Below are 14,974 nucleotides of genomic sequence, written 5' to 3'. Positions count from 1 at the left end.
ATTCCCACCTCTCCCAGGCAACAGTCTCTATTTTTTTCACCGTAACACTAAAGCCCGAAGAAATTCCCAGAAAAAAACTAGCTTTAAGACAGCCATTACCTTGAAGCTTCTTGTCAGCTGCAGCCTCGTGAAATGTAGCCCCTCCCCCAAGAGTGGCCAGGCACAGCTCACATCCAAGCTTCTCAGAGGATGCTCCGCCCCCCTCCCTGTGATGGGGAAAGCAGGGGGCCTTTCCCTCAATTAGAGGGAGGAGAATCGCCAAGTTAACTGAAATTCACTTAAAGGGGAAAAACGTTCATTTTTAAAGGACTTGAAAGAGAAATGGCAACATGTGTCTCTTTCATTTCCATTCAAACCACAGGGGTAGATGATTTCCTGAAGAGAAATAGCAAATCCCTTTATCATATAGTAAAGACCCAGTTGAAAATATCTCTTACATATTTTTCTTGCCTTTTCTGGTAACATTTCTACAAATTATTTTAAGACTCAGCTGGTCAAGGTCCACTAAAAGACCACACAAAAGTCCTTGTTTGTGATTGTAGTGAATTAATACATTATTTTGTGGAGAATTAAATCTCTACAATTTTAATTCTTCTGGCCCTGGGACATGATATGTCTCTTTTTTTACTCAGTTTGTCTCCTTCATCCTTCAGAAAGTTTCAGTTTTTTTCAAGTAAAGTCATTTTTTAAAACACAAAACATCAACCAAAATCCTTAATGAAGAGAGATATGTATCTGAATATACTAAAACTGAAAAAAAAACTACTTATGGTAAAAAAACACTATAAAGCAAAGTTGAAAACGTAAGAATAAACTTGACAAGCTGTTTTCCATTGAAAAAATAGCTCTAAAGTAGCTCTTACAAATCAATAAGGAAAAAAAGTGAGGTAAAAAAATGAGCAAGGGACATAAATAGACAATTCACAATATTCTGAGGGAAAAATTCTTACCCACTCCCAACATTTACTTTCCTGTGAGCAAGCTCATGCAGTGCAACTACATCTCTGCACGGGTATCTCTGTCCTTGTACAGTTGCAAACCTCCAGGCTGTCTGGTAAAATTGTTTAAATTTGTTGTTTTAAAGCCCGCTTGACTCACAATAATCAATGCCCTGCAACTTACCTTCACCTTGTACTAAAGCTGACGTTTAGGCTTCCATCTGCAACTTCATTTGTTTTATATCAGTTTGTTCAATTTGTTCAGTGGAGAAAGGGAGATGCTATTCAGTGGGGCTCCTCAAAACCCAAACATCCAAAATAAAAATTAAAACTAAACAATCCATAAAGATACTCACCTCCCCTAATAAAGAGATGCAAACATAGACAGCAATGAGATTTCACTTTTCTACCTAATTTGACTTATAATAAGGCCAAAAAATGATACAATGGAGAGTTGACAAGAGAGTGAGGAAATGGGCACTCTTGCTCACGTATCTGCAAGGTCACAAAGCTGGGAAGAGGGCAAAACAAAATCAAAGCCAAAGTCTTATCAGAATCCCAAACAGAAAGATGTGTTCTCTCTCCACCAGTACTCACTGCCTCCTGGGCTTGGAATCCTGTCTCTTGAGTAGAACCAAGGATGATGTCATTCACCTTCAGATTGTAGGGGAATTAGTGAATGTAACCTCCAGTGAGTGTCAATCTATGTCCTTCCTGGTGAACACACTGGTGAACCACAATAATTTTCAATAATTACCGTACTTATCTATAACTCTCCACCTCTCAAACAAATTAAAAAATATATTTCTGGGCTTCCCTGGTGGCGCAGTGGTTGAGAATCTGCCTGCCAATGCAGGCGACACGGGTTCGAGCCCTGGTCTGGGAAGATCCCACATGCCGCGGAGCAACTAGGCCCGTGAGCCACAACTACTGAGCCTGCGTGTCTGGAGCCTGTGCTCCGCAACAAGAGAGGCTGGGACAGTGAGAGGCCCGCGCACCACGATGAAGAGTGGCCCCCACTTGTCGCAACTAGAGAAAGCCCTCGCACAGAAACGAAGACCCAACACAGCCAAAAATAAATAAATAAATAAATAAATAAATAAATAAATAAATAAATAAAACCCAAAACGTTTAAAAATATATATATATATATTTCTGCACTGTGCTCTTGCACTGACCATATCTGCATTATAGTTTCACTTAGCCATGGAGTAGTTACGATCTGTCTCTTTTGTGTTGCAGGGTCCTAGCAGTACAACGACTGAAAATCATTTGTTATGCAGGGAAATGCCCATTTCATCTTATCCTCATTTACAATTGGCAACTTCTTGTTCTTGTACTTTTGTTGTTTGCAATTTCGAATTCAATATCCTCTTTTATTGAGCTTTTTTGTTCACAAAATATTCAAGAAATTAAGAGTTAAATTTAGATTTTTATTGCCTTTAACCTAGGGGTGTTGTTTCCCAGGAAGTGCCAAAACCTACATACTGCCAGTGGATCATTCTGAGGGTTAGTTCTCTTAAGATAATGTTATGCTAATTCAAACACAAAAAATTATGAAGTGTAGGTAAAGTTGGTGAGGCCCTCACAACCCCATCCATCATCACAGAGAACAAGTAAACACAACTCCTGTCTCTTGCCACCTCTGACTAATTCAGGTTAGAGAAACAGAGCTGCAGTATGACACAGCTCTTCCTGTGATTAACAAACAGAGAGAAAGAAAACTATCTGCATCAGGGGCTCTAAAGAAAGAAGTCATCATTCTTCCAGACACATATAACAGAAGGGTCAGGCTGGATCAAAATTATTCCGTTAACCAATCTGAGTAAAGGACATCGAAGTTTCTTTGGTGAGGCGATATGGATTTCTGTCTGTAGAACCCAATGTCTAGCCTTGGGTTTTGTCACAGAGGCATTATGGCAGGCATTATTAGCTGTCTAAGTGTGTAGTGAGAGACCGAGGAGACAAGAAGGAGGGAAAAGGGGGAAAAGAAGTCCTAATTTAACCACAGAGAAACTGAATTTGCACATGTTCAGTTAGTGCACTGGGATATGGACAAGAACTCAATCAACAGACACACACTGTGCTGGAACATTCCTCAGGACCCTGGTCTGGTTCTAGCTGCCTGGTTTTCTAGAAAATCAGTGTTTTTGAAGAGCCCTTAACTTTATCGCATTAGGGTTAGTAAACGGCTCTCACCTGCTGAAGCCTCTTCTTAACCTCTGAAACTTCACAAAGTAGCTTGACTAAAGTGTTTTCAATGGGCGATAACTGGATTAGACTGAAATATGGCAAAAAAGAAAAGGGATCAGATAAGAAGTTTACCCTCTTAAGCAGAAAGAACGTGGACAATGAGGATGGAGGCAAGATACGAATCAGAAAAATAAGTAGTGCATATCAGACAGAGGAGGTTGGAGACATGGACATCTTTTGGGGGAGGGGAAGGAAAACAGAGAAGAATTATGATAACACAAACCCAATATCACATCTTTCTTATTTCTGTTGTACTGTAAGAATGGAATGCATGTGGGAGGGGCTTTGGAAGTGGCAGGAAAATTATTTGTGTTCCTGGATAATTTGGGCCTTTTAAATCCCACTGGGTTATCACGAGGGAATGCTGGGCTTTAATGTTTCCAAAGCTGCTAGTGCTGCCCTGTCTGTCCAAAGCAACCAAAGATCTCATGGACACAGATAGTGAGGTTCAGCATCAACAACCTTATTCAAGAGAGTATGCAGAAGTCTATTCAAGGAAGGCTGTGAGACCTTAAGCAGGTCTTAAGAAATACTTGTAACTATGCTATCTAGCATGTGGTGATGACAACCTAGCAAAGGTGTCAAGGATTGTAGCGTCAGGTCATTGGCTGGAACCTCTGGTAGACACCTGAGTAGCCTCTTGCACTATTTCTTCATAGTGGTTTTAATACATGAGATATTTACCCCAAAACTAGAAGCTATGACTTTTAATTACAAAACGTTACGGCTGCAAAACCAGGAGCGAAATGAATTGTAGCTCAAATTCTCAACCTAACATGATTGTACTATGAAACGTGACTTTTAAAATGCTATGGCTGCAAAGCAGGAAGCCAAATAAATTATACCCCAAGTTCTCAACATGTCTTTAGTGTGAAATATTTCATGAGACGGGAAGAGCCTTACCCAATGTCACATGGATCGTGCAGGGTCTGGCCCTGTGATCCGGTTGTTTTTATTCTCACTCCAACTGCTTGTCCAGCAGAGCCTTCTCCCTGCTCGGCACTTTTGTGGTCGCGCTGACTTTCTGAGGCTCAACTGGCATCACGTGCAGATTCCCCAGGTCATGTGCATCTCTGATATTAACCTAAGCTGTCCAAGGGGATCAAACCAATTAAATGGAAAAGGTGTAAAGAAGCTTCCCTACCAAAACTTCAGCAGGCATGTCATTCTGAAACACAGGAATGAGATGAAATCTCATGTGTGATGTAGATGCCTTGTTTATTTTCCTTCTTGTTTTTGTTATTTGAAATGTTCTTTGTGACACAGTTATGTTATTAGGTTCATGCTAAAATCATCCCTCTAGGGAAAAGTATGCTTTGGGGACAGGAAAGAAGGGAAATAACAATTGCCTTGTGCCTTTCTACAGGCCAAATCTGTGTAGCTACTTTTTTTAATGCTTTCTGTTTGAACTCTCACATCAGTCTTTGTGTGTTTTTTTATTTTATACATGTGCAATTTTTCAACGAACCTCAGTCACACTCTACATACTGTCTCATAATCTGTCTCATAATAGAAAATACGTTTCATTGCTTTGTCCACTTCATGAAAATGGTTGCCTGAATTTAGAACACCTGGGAAGCGCCATCTTGTGACTAGAACCAGAACTGCAGACACTCAGGTCCTTGGTCAGGAAGGGTGGGAACTAGAGCCATCCAGACAGTAGCCTTCTCAGGCTTCTAGACTTTTTCATTAACTTAAGAGTTGTGTGCGTGTTATAGAAAAATGGGATCATATTTCCTCATTTTAACGTTTGTTATTATAATATCTTTCATGCATATTGTATATCTTTCTCCATCTTTCAATGTTTCAAGAAAAAAAGCAAATCCCCCCAATAATGTTCAAAATATAATGGTTTGCTCTATATATTAACAGATTTTTCTTATACATATTAATAAATGTGCATATTTTTTGAAATCAGACCTTTATCCCTCCTAAGAATATATTTTAACAACTTTCCACATCAATAAATATTTTCTACGTCATCTTTTTGTGAATAACTTTTCAAGATTATTCTACATTTCTAAAACTTTTTCTCATTTTCTCACAATGAAAATTATTCAAGCTTACTATTTTAAAAATAAGATTTAAAAATGGAGAAATGCAATATATAAAAGTTTGAAATGTTCTGTTTCCAACTACACTTATATATCCCCAATTGATAAAGTAGCATGTATATCTCCAAAATTTTCTTACATATAATGTACTAATATTATTACAGGCCATTCTGCAATATGCTTATTTTTAGAGTATACCTTCTACATCTTTTCTTATTTTTGCATTTAGCTCATTGCATTAGCTTATTCTTTTTACAGCTGCATAGTATTCAAAATTATGGATGTACTATCCTACATGACTATTCCATAATATGCTTTAAACATTTTTTGAATTATTTCTCAAAGTACATAAAAATATAAATAAACATCTTCTGCTTGAACCAAAGTCTGTACAATAGTCTAAATATTTGAACTGCAAGAAACGCACAAGCAACCAGATAACCAGCCTTCTCAGATCCACAGAAAAACCCACCTTCAGCTAAAGACAATGGAGTGTGTGCGGGTATCTATTTAAATGTCTGGAACAAAATGGATTTTTCCCTTTCAGCTCCATTATGTGTTTCCAAAAAAAATCTAAAGGTACATAAAATCTAAAGAAGAAAATACTCATCATTCTTTCTCCAACCCCTGAGTTGTTTACTGCTTACATTTGAGTCTAATCCCCTTGATTTTTCCCTCATCATATATATATGTGTGTGTGTATATATGTAATTTCAAATAATGTATTCATATATATGTACATATTAGAATACACTATTTTAAATTACATTTATTCACCAACATATTTGAACACGTTTCCATGTTTCTATATGTTCACACATTTTTTTTTGGCAGGTAGTTTTTTCCCCCATGTTTTTAAATTCTCATCTCAGTTTTTTTTTATGCTGACATAGCTACTCATGCTAAGTGAAATGTGGGAAAAGAAGTGGAAAATCTCCTCTCTTTTTTCCTTAGACATTTATTACTAGATATATTGCTGTGTTTTATTACATCAATATAAGTCTATTATTCTTCAGTTTATGATCTTACAAATATTTTTCATATTACAGTACAAATAGGACTATATCATTCTTTTGATAGCTAGGTAGAGATGTAGACAGTGATCGTCCTTTGCACATCCATAAAAAAGCGATCCTCTTAAGACATTGAGTATTCCCTGACAATAAACTAAACTTCTTATTGCCAGAAGTACTTAAATTTGCAGTTATACATTACTTCAGATTATTACTACACAAACTCCACCAAAACAGTAAGATTTGTTGGAAACACAATCAACAACCAAAGTAATATAAAAAGCCAACACTCCAAACTAATAACTTCATTTTTCATTTGGCATTATCACAATCTTTTTTTTGTCAAAGTAAGGAAGATTAATTTTCAAGTTTTGTTTCATCATTTATCTCTGTTACCATTGCTTTTTGACTGAAAGATAAAATGCCCTATTCGAAAGTCAGCTTTTGCAACCTCATGAAGTATTTTTTCCACAGGTGTAATCTGATCACCTCCCCCACTTTTAAAGTGTGTACTTTTAAAATATCTGGAAGGAATACAAAATCCAGATATAATTCCCTCACAGAAACAACGACTCTCACAAAACGACACTCCTTTCCCACGACTCCAAAGCAGCAGTCCCTTCTTTTCTCACCTTAACTGCCAAGTCCCCAGAAATCTCCGAAAATAACTAGCTTTTTACGACAGCCATTACCTCCAAGCTTCTTCTCTTCTCTCTTCGGCGGAGGCTTCCGAAGTCTGTATGTAATGCGGCTCCTCCCCCAAGACTGGCCAGGGCCGGCTCACTTTCAAGCTTCTAGGGGATGCTCCGCCCCCTCCCTGTGATGGGGAAAGCAGGAGGTCCTTCCCTCGTTTAGGAGGAGGAGAACCTCCAAGTTGAACCGAAATACAGTTAAAGGAAAGAAATGTTCATTTTAAAGAACTTTAACGTGTAATGGAAACATATGTCCGTTCAATTTTCTTTTAAACCCCTAGGGTCTGTGATTTCCTGAAAGAAGAAAAGGAGGTAGCAAATCTCTTTTTCATATAATAAAGATGCAGGTAAAATAATCCTTACATATTTTTTTCAGGCTATCTCTCATACTTTATCTCTGGTAAATTTAAGACCTGTTAGTCAAGCTTCACTAAAATGTATGCTAAGTGCCTTGATTGCGATTGTAGTGGATTAATAACTTTATTTTAGGGAGAATTAATTCTTTACAGTTTTGAATCTGAACCTGGAACACAATACAGTATGTCTCTTCTTTCATTCAGGTCTCCTAATACTTCCTTCCTTAGGTTATTTCTAGAGAAAAATCCCCCAACAAAATCTGACCAAACCGAAATTGAAAAAAAAAAATCAATCGTAATATCACAATAAGCCACAGTCGAAAATCAACCACAAACTTAGAAATGCTTTTCAATGTATATGATTGGGTAAACAAAAATATCCCTAAACTAGCTGTTATATTTCAATAAGAAAGAAATGCACAACATAGTAGAATCAGACAAAGGGCACTAGCAGACAATTCACAATGTTCTTTCCTACTTGTGATATTTACTTCCCTATAACAAAAGTTCAAGCAGTGCAACTTGTAAGCTCTCTCTGCTTCTTCTAGACCGGAAAGGCCTCGAGGTGATGGACAGTTTGCTTAAATCTGGGTTTCTGTTACTCTCATTTTATTCTCATAATGAGCAATATCCTGCAATTTATTTCCCCCTCTTAATAAAGCTGACATTTTGTTTTCATCTGCTATTCCATTTGTTTTATTGCAATTTGTTCATTATTTTCAAGATATGACAGTTGTAAAATTTTGTACCCACTAAGTAACCTCAAAATGTTTAATACTGAAAAAAAAGTATAGAAATACATCACTTAGCAAGCAAGAAAATTTTGTTTAAAATACCATATGCTAACGCATATATATGAAATCTAGAAAAATGGTACTGATGAACCTACTGGCAGGGCAGGAATAAAGACACAGATGTAGAGAACGGACTTGAGGACACTGGGAGGGGGAAGGGTAAGCTGGGACGAAGTGAGAGAGTGGCATGGACATATATACACTACCAAATGTAAAATAGATAGCTAGTGGGAAGCAGCCACATAGAACAGGGAGATCAGCTTGGTGCTTTGTGACCACCTAGAGGGGTGGGATAGGGAGGGTGGGAGGGAGACGCAAGAGGGAGGAGATATGGGGATATATGTATATGTATAGCTGATTCACTTTGTTATACAGCAGAAACTAACACAACATTGTAAAGCAATTATACTCCAATAAAGATGTAAAAAAAAAAAAAGATAGTTTTGTTTAGTTCTAACAGAAGTGAGAGAAAGTGTGGCCAGCTTTTCTTGAGGCTCTTTTAGCATACAAAGCATTTTGATTTCTCCCAGATTAAAGTCTACGTATTTGGTCTTGTAGTGTCTAATATGATTCCTTTTTTAAAAAAAAATTTTTAAATTTAATTTAATTTATTTTTTTATACAGCAGGTTCTTATTAGTCATCAATTTTATACACATCAATATATACATGTCAATACCAATCACCCAATTCATCAGACCACCACCCCCATCCCCCCACGGCATTCCCCCCTTGGTGTCCATACGTTTGTTCTCTACATCTGTGTCTCAATTTCTGCCCTGCAAACCGGTTCATCTGTACCATTTTTCTAGGTTCTACATATATGCATTAATATATGATATTTGTTTTTCTCTTCCTGACTTACTTCACTCTGTATGACAGTCTCTAGATCCAGCCAAGTCTCAACAAATGACCCAATTTCGTTCCTTTTTATGGCTGAGTAATATTCCGTTGTATATATGTACCATACCTTCTTTATCCATTCGTCTGTCGATGGGCATTTAGGATGCTTCCATGACCTGGCTATTGTAAATAGTGCTGCAATGAACATTGGGGTTCATGTCTTTTTGAAATATGGTTTTCTCTGGGTACATGCCCAGTAGTGGGATTGCTGGATCATATGGTAATTCTATTTTTAGTTTTTTGAGGAACCTCCATACTGTTCTCCATAGTGCCTGTATCAATTTACATTCCCACCAACAGTGCAAGAGGGTTCCCTTTTCTCCACACCCTCTCCAGCATTTGTTGTTTGTAGATTTTCTGATGATGCCCATTCTAACTGGTGTGAGGTGATACCTCATTGTAGTTTTGATTTACAATTCTCTAATAATTGGTGATGTTGAGCAGCTTTTCATGTGCTTCTTGGCCATCTGTATGTCTTCTTTGGAGAAATGTCTATTTAGGTCTTCTGCCCATTTTTGGATTGGGTTGTTTGTTTTTTTAATATTGAGCTGCATGAGCTGTTTATATATTTTGGAGATTAATCCTTTGTCCATTGATTCGTTTGCAAAGATTTTCTTCCATTCTGAGGGTTGTCTTTTCATCTTGTTTATGGTTTCCTTTGCTGTGCAAAAGCTTTGAAGTTTCATTAGGTCCCATTTGTTTATTTTTGTTTTTATTTCCATGACTCTAGAAGGTGGATCAAAAAAGATCTTGCTGTGATTTATGTCAAAGAGTGTTCTTCCTATGTTTTCCTCTAAGAGTTTTATAGTGTCCGGTCTTACATTTAGATCTCTAATCCATTTTGAGTTTATTTTTGTGTATGGTGTTAGGGAGTGTTCTAATTTCATTCTTTTACAGGTAGCTGTCCAGTTTTCCCAGCACCACTTATTGAAGAGACTGTCTATTCTCCATTGTATATCCTTGCCTCCTTTGTCATAGATTAGTTGACCATAGGTGCGTGGGTTTATCTCTGGGCTTTCTATCTTGTTCCATTGATCTATGTTTCTGTTTTTGTGCCAGTGCCATATTATCTTGATTACTGTAGCTATGTAGTATAGTCTGAAGTCAGGGAGTCTGATTCCTCCAGCTCCGTTTTTTCCCCCTCAAGACTGCTTTGGCTATTCGGGGTCTTTTGTGTCTCCATACAAATTTTGAGATCTTTTTGTTCTAGTTCTGTAAAAAATGTCATTGGTAATTTGATAGGGATTGCATTGAATCTGTTGATTGCTTTGGGTAGTATAGACATTTTCACAATATTGATTCTTCCAATCCAAGAACATGGTGTATCTCTCCATCTGCTTGTATCATCTTTAATTTCTCTCATCAGTGTCTTATAGTTTTCTGCATACAGGTCTTTTGTCTCCTTAGGTAGGTTTATTCCTAGATATTTTATTCTTTTTGTTGCAATGGTAAATGGGAGTGTTTCCTTAATTTCTCTTTCAGATTTTTCATCCTTAGTGTATAGGAATGCAAGAGATTTCTGTGCATTAATTTTATATCCTGCAACTTTACCAAATTCATTGATTAGCTCTAGTAGATTTCTGGTGGCATCTTTAGGATTCTCTATGTATAGTATCATGTCATCTGCAAACAGTGACAGTTTTGCTTCTTCTTTTCCAATTTGTATTTCTTTTATTTCTTTTTCTTCTCTGATTGCACTGGCTAGGACTTCCAAAACTATGTTGAATAATAGTGGTGAGAGTGGACATCCCTGTCTTGTTCCTGATCTTAGAGGAAATGCTTTCAGTTTTTCACCATTGAGAATGATGTTTGCTGTGGGTTTGTCATATATGGCCTTTATTATGTTGAGGTAGGTTCCCTCTATGCCCACTTTCTGGAGAGTTTTTATCATAAATGGGCGTTGAATTTTGTCAAAAGCTTTTTCTGCATCTATTGAGATGATCATATGGTTTTTATAAATAATAAAAAGCATATGGTTTTTATTCTTCAATTTATTCACATGGTGTATCACCTTGATTGATTTGCATATATTGAAGAATCCTTGCACCCCTGGGATAAATCCCACTTGATCATGGTGTATGATCCTCTTAATGTGTTGTTGGATTCTGTTTGCTAGTATTTTGTTGAGGATTTTTGCATGTATATTCATGAGTGATATTGGTCTGTAATTTTCTTTTTTTGTAATATCTTTGTCTGGTTTTGGTATCAGGGTGATGCTGGCCTCATAGAATGAGTTTGGGAGTGTTCCTTCCTCTGCAATTTTTTGGAAGAATTTGAAAAGGATGGGTGTTAGCTCTTCTCTAAATGTTTGATAGAATTCACCTGTGAAGCCATCTGGTCCTGGACTTTTGTTTGTTGGAAGATATTTAATCACAGTTTCAATTTCATTACTTGTAGTTGGTCTGTTCATATTTTCTATTTCATCCTGGTTCAGTCTTGGAAGGTTATACCTTTCTAAGAATTTGTCCATTTCTTCCAGGTTGTCCATTTTATTGGCATAAAGTTGCTTGTAGTAGTCTCTTAGGATGCTTTGTATTTCTGCAGTGTCTGTTGTAACTTCTCCTTTTTCATTTCTAATTTTATTGATTTGAGCCCTCTCCCTCTTTTTCTTGATGAGTCTGGCTTATGGGTTACCAATTTGGTTTATCTTCTCAAAGAACCAGCTTTTAGTTTTATTGATCTTTGCTATCATTTCCTTCATTTCTTTTTCATTTATTTCTGATCTGATCTTTATGATTTCTTTCCTTCTGCTAACTTTGGGGTATTTTTGTTCTTCTTTCTAGTTCCTTTAGGTGTAAGGTTAGATTGTTTATTTGAGATTTTTCTTGTTTCTTGAGGTAGGCTTGTATAGCTATAAACTTCCCTCTTAGAACTGCTTTTGCTGCATCCCATAGGTTTTGGATCGTCGTGATTTCATTGTCATTTGTCTCTAAGTATTGTTTGATTTCCTCCTTGATTTCTTCATTGACCTCTTGGTTATTTAGTAACGTATTGTTTAGCCTGCATATGTTTGTGTTTTTTACGTTTTTTCCCCTGTAATTCATTTCTAATCTCATAGCATTGTGGTCAAAAAAGATGCTTGATATGATATCAATTTTCTTAAATTTACTGAGGCTTGATTTGTGACCCAAGATGTGATCTATCCTGAAGAGTGTTCTGTGTGCACTTGAGAAGAAAGTGTAATCTGCTGTTTTTGGATGGAATGTCCTATAAATATCAATTAAATCTATATGGTCTACTGTGTCATTTAAAGCTTGTGTTTCCTTATTTATTTTCATTTTGGATGATCTGTCCATTGGTGTAAGTGAGGTGTTAAAGTCCCCCACTATTACTGTGTTACTGTCGATTTCCTGTTTTATAGCTGTTAGCAGGTGCCTTATGTATTGAGGTGCTCCTATGTTGGGTGCATATATATTTATAATTGTTATATATTCTTCTTCGTTTGATCCCTTGATCATTATGTAGTGTCCTTCCTTGTCTCTTGTAACATTCTTTATTTTAAAGTCTATTTTATCTGATATGAGTATTGCTACCCCAGCTTTCTTTTGATTTCCATTTTCATGGAATATCTTTTTCCATCCCCTCACTCTCAGTCTGTTTGTGTCTCTACTTCTGAAGTGGGTCTCTTGTAGACAGCATATATATGGGTCTTATTTTTGTGTCCATTCAGTGAGCCTGTGTCTTTTGGTTGGAGCATTTAATCCAGTCACGTTTAAGGTAGTTATCAATATGTATTTTCCTATGGCCATTTTCTTAATTGTTTTGGGGTTGTTATTGTAGGTGTTTTCCTTCTGTTGTGTTTCCTGCCTAGAGAAGTTCCTTTAGCATTTGTTGTAGAGCTGGTTTGGTGGTGCTGAATTCTCTTAGCTTTTGCTTGTCTGTAAAACATTTGATTTCTCTATCAAATCTGAATGAGATCCCTGCCGGGTAGAGTAATCTTGGTTGTAGGTTCTTCCCTTTCATAACTTTAAATATGTCATGCCACTCTATTCTGGCTTGTAGGGTTTCTGCTGAGAAATCAGCTGTTAACCTTATGGGAGTTCCCTTGTATGTTATTTGTCGTTTTCTCTTGCTGCTTTCAATAATTTTTCTTTGTTTTTAATTTTTGCCAATTTGATTACTATGTGTATCAGCGTGTTTCTCCTTGGCTTTATCCTGTATGGGACTCGCTGCACTTCCTGGACTTGGGTGGCTATTTCTTTTCCCATGTTAGGGAAGTTTTCGACTATAATCTCTTCAAATATTTTCTCTGGTCCTTTCTCTCTCTCTTCTCCTTCTGGGACCCCTATAATGCGAATGTTGTTGCGTTTAATGTTGTCCCAGAAGTCTCTTAGGCTGTCTTCATTTCTTTTCTTTCTTTCTTCTTTTTTCTGTTCCACAGCAGTGAATTCCACCATTTTGTCTTCCAGGTCACTTATCCATTCTTCTGCCTCAGTTATTCTGCTATTGATTCCTTCTAGTGTGTTTTTCATTTCAGTTATTGTATTGTTCATCTCTGTTTGTTTGTTCTTTAATTCTTCTAGGTCTTTGTTAAACATTTCTTGCATCTTCTTGATCTTTGCGTCCATTCTTTTTCCGAGGTCCTAGATCATCTTCATTATCATTGTTCTGAATTCTTTTTCTGGAAGGTTGCCTATCTCCACTTCACTTAGTTTTTTTCCTGGGGTTTTATCTTGTTCCTTCATCTGGTCCATAGCCCTCTGCCTTTTCATCTTGTCTATCTTTCTGTGAATGTGGTGTTTTTCCCCACAGGCTGCAGGATTGTAGTTCTTCTTGCTCCTGCTGTCTGCTATGGGAAGATTTTTCAAGACCTTGAGATTTGTCAATCACAATCCATAAAATGTTCTTACACTTACTTTTGACAAATATTGCCTAAATCTCTAAGGAAAGGTCATGGTAGGTCCATACATTTGTGTATCTTACCCAGTAGGTTAATCCATGCTCCTATCCTGATATATTCAACTGCTCTAATAAATTAACAAAGCCTGTCAGTATTGTATCTCCCTTCCACACACATGTAAACTTAAGGGTCCCTGTCACACGCTACAGGTCAATGTTTGGGTATAATGGAAGACAGTTCCATGAAAGTTAGCCTTAGATCCACAATGAATGGATTGTATAAAGGACTGGAGATTCAAATTTTCTGGTACTATGTTAGTCCAGATGCAAGGGCTTCAAGCAATAAACTGCTGATTGAAGACGAATGGAAGAAGAATTAGTTATATGTGACTAAGGGAAGACTAAGTGAAATGAATGAGAAAAATTTGTGATTGTTAGCATTGAGATGTTTTAGGTATTGTGCTTGATATTCTCTATTCAGTCTTTATACCATCAAGTTTTTCTCTTTCTGCTTTCTTAACATTAACTAATGGGGTTTCTCTAGTTGCGATGAGCAGGGGGTTACTCTTCGTTGCAGTGTGCGGGCTTCTCATTGTGGTGGCTTCTCTTGTTGCAGAGCACAGGCTCTAGGCTCGTGGACTTCAGTAGTTGTGGCTCGCGGGCTCTAGAGCACAGGTTCAGTAGTTGTGGCACATGGGATTAGTTGCTCTGCAGCATGTGGGATCTTCCTGGACCAGGGCTTGAACCCATGTCCCCTACATTGGCAGGCAGATTCTTAACCACTGCACCACCAGGGAAGTCCCTCTCTTTCTTCTCTTCCTCCTCCTCCTTTTAAATTCTACCTCCCAAAATCATAGGGTAACAGAAATATCTCACCCTTCAAGTGGCATGCAATTCAAGTGATTCCCTCTGCCCCCTGCCAACAAAATCCACAGAGAATATATTATGGTGTAGTTCATGTCATCAAATTTTAGGATGCAACAGATTAATTTCTTCAGAATATTACAGGATAGAGCATAGCCCATTAGAATTCAGAAACACATAAAATTTCGTATGTGTTTATATTATGACATTTTAATGTGAAAGCAGACTGTAAATATGAATTTTCAGGGGAATAAAAAACTTAGAGATGAT

The 14,974-nt window shown here is 37.2% G+C and overlaps 1 protein-coding gene and 1 long non-coding RNA gene across 12 annotated transcripts in view; one reads left to right on the top strand and one right to left on the bottom strand.

Annotated features, from left to right (window-relative positions):
- Positions 1–11,095, bottom strand: part of PWWP3B (PWWP domain containing 3B) — a 101,931-nt gene extending 90,836 nt beyond the window's left edge. For 6 of the 11 annotated variants that reach the window (XR_014259022.1, XM_082447586.1, XM_082447581.1 and 3 more), the window contains exon 1: positions 100–2,855. The gene's annotated coding sequence lies outside the window, so the exon portion shown is untranslated. The other 5 variants (XM_082447584.1, XM_082447585.1, XM_082447583.1 and 2 more) reach the window with 4 other exon arrangements.
- A 10-nt stretch (positions 11,096–11,105) lies between these two features.
- LOC309653276 overlaps positions 11,106–14,974 on the top strand; it is a 212,144-nt gene continuing 208,275 nt past the window's right edge. The window contains exon 1 of the long non-coding RNA XR_014259062.1: positions 11,106–11,617. This is a non-coding gene — a long non-coding RNA (uncharacterized lncRNA). The remainder of the gene's footprint in view (positions 11,618–14,974) is intronic.

The sequence above is a fragment of the Balaenoptera physalus genome (assembly GCF_965194825.1).
Source record: "Balaenoptera physalus genome assembly, chromosome: X".
Classification (NCBI taxonomy): Eukaryota; Metazoa; Chordata; class Mammalia; order Artiodactyla; family Balaenopteridae; genus Balaenoptera; species Balaenoptera physalus.
Note: the sequence above shows the minus strand (reverse complement) of the source record. Positions and strands in the feature narration are given on the sequence as shown.